Genomic DNA, 2,475 nt, shown 5'->3' with positions numbered 1-2,475 from the left:
TCTATCACATGATAGGTTGCCTATCAATCCACTTTGTCTTGAGGCATTTGTTATGTGGCTTTCATGTGCCTCCTTCAAGACAATTAGCTCTTCTTTGAGCTTTGCAATCTCGTATAATTAAGCATTGCACCTTTTATACTTATTTAGACTATGAATGGATTTTTCCAAAAGGAATTCAAGTTCATGTTCATAGTCCGAGTCACTCACCTATTTGGAATTTGTAGTCATTATGAATTTCCTCAAAAGCCTTGTGTCCAACATCACTTTCTTCATCTTTCGAGTGCGTAGATTCTTCTTCCATTGCATCCCAAGCCGAGATAAAAAAATTCTTCTTCTTGGTCTTGGGATCTTTGCTTGAGGATGGCGTTCTTCTTCTAACTTATGAATATTTATTCCTTCTATGTCCTAATTTACCACACTCAAAACAAATATCAGTTTTCTTTTGAAGTTTGTCATTTTGAGTTCTAAATTGGCCTTTTTCTAAAGTTCCTAATTTACAACACTCAAAACAAATATCAGTTTTCTTTTGAAGTTTGTCATCTTGAGTTCTAAATTGGCCTTTTTCTAAAGTTCTTCTTGTTTCTAATTTTTTTTTTTTTGAAGGTGTTTAGTGATGAAACTTACTTCTTCTGAGGTCTCTTCACTAGTGTTAATTTTAACACATATTTTGGCCATAAGAGCAATGTTCTTCTTCTTAGGTTGTTCTTCCTCTACATCTTTTGGTTCCATCTATATGTGAGAAGGATTCCTAGTAGCTCTTCCGAGCTTATGGTTTTAAAATTAGCTTTTTTCATGAATGATTGTCTTCCTCATGTCCCATGACCTTGAAAGTGCATTGAGAAACTTATCGTTTTTCCTATACAAAGAAATTTCTTCTCCTAAGATATTCAACTCATTTATTATATGAGTTAACCTTGAGTTCATTTCAGTAATTGAATCACCCAGTTTCATTTTGAAGTCATCATATTGGGCTATCAATAAACTGATTATAGAGTCTTTAACTCTCGTGGTTCCTTCATTGTCACCACAAATTTTTCGCAAATTTATTTAGTGGTCTTACATGTGGAGACCCTATCGAACTTGTTTGGTCCTAAGTCATATAACAAGAGGTTTATGGCCTTGTAGTTTTTTTTTAGCTTCTCCTTGTCTTCCCTAGTTAGCTCCCTAAATTCTTTTGTAATTGGAATGCCATTTTCAAGCTTTTGAAGCTCAATATGGCCATTCTTTGTTAGATTCCAAATGTCCCAATCCATGGATTGAATGAAGAATTCTATTCCTACCTTATAATATTCATAATTTATTCCATTGAATAAAGGTGGACGATTGGCAGATTGTCCTTTGGGAAAGAGCAATTTATCTTTAGATGCCATTTATCTTTTTCCAAAATCTAGGAGATGTTGAGTTCAATTAAGTTTTTGGCCTGCTCTGATACCAATTGTTGGCCCAAGTTCCTTCTCAAAAGGGGGGAGACTTGAGATATTCAAATTAAATTTTACTTGTACGTATGATTACAAAGTCATGCATAAAAGCAATTCAAAGTAAAGAACGATATTCACACACCACATGGACAAATAGATATTTTTTTAAACGATGTTCTCCTAGTGGTAATCACCGCTCAATAACCCTTCCTTGGGAAAATTCCACTATTAAGCTCTAATAGTTGGAAAATTACAAAAGATATTTCGGCTTTCTTTGAGCACGTGTAGCTCAATACACAATTTTACACAAACCCAATCTCCCTAAGAGATTGTTGCTAGATTCTAGCTCTAGGTAGGCCTTTCTATCTAGATTAATAGGTTCTAGATGAATATTTCACATATATAGAAAAATAAAGGGAAAAATTACACCCTTGGGGAGATTGTTCTCCTTGAGAGATTCAAGCTGCCTCCTCTTTTGTAGCACATTGTGAAATGATCAAGGAGCTTGTATGAATGCAAGGATGATTGAAAGAGAATGAAGGTTTTCCAAGTGTGTGTCTCTCTCTCTTTCTCTCTAAAGCACTTATGGTGGGAATTTGCAAGGTTAAAGGTTTGTAGCTTTAAAATATGCCAATAAATGCTCATTATCTACTTTACTCATGGTTTGTTGGGGTATTTTTATCTTACCCAACTCAAACTAGTTGTTATTTTCCCGTTTGTGACAATTAGTACTTTGATCGATTAATCACTGTAAAGTAATTGATTGATCAATCAATCATAATGACTACTTTTTTGTTAGATAGTGACTTATTGATCGATGGGTTGATCAATCAATATGTTACTGTTGGTCCAGAAAAGTTAAGTTGATTGATCATTATAATAGATGATTGATTAATTGAGATTCCCACTTGTTGTACAATACAAGTACGATCTATCAGTGTATTTTACTATTATCGATTATGCTTTATGTCCCTTATTGCGAAGGTTTTGACTAATCGACCAATCAAGTGGGACGATCGATCATTCCGAGTGAAATTTGCTTTCCTGGATAGTAAAG

The sequence above is a fragment of the Aristolochia californica genome, unplaced genomic scaffold, assembly GCF_029961685.1.
Source record: "Aristolochia californica isolate CCGP_79_NKW_82.1479 unplaced genomic scaffold, dmAriCali1.0.hap1 SCAF_5, whole genome shotgun sequence".
Taxonomy (NCBI): domain Eukaryota; kingdom Viridiplantae; phylum Streptophyta; class Magnoliopsida; order Piperales; family Aristolochiaceae; genus Aristolochia; species Aristolochia californica.
Note: the sequence above shows the minus strand (reverse complement) of the source record.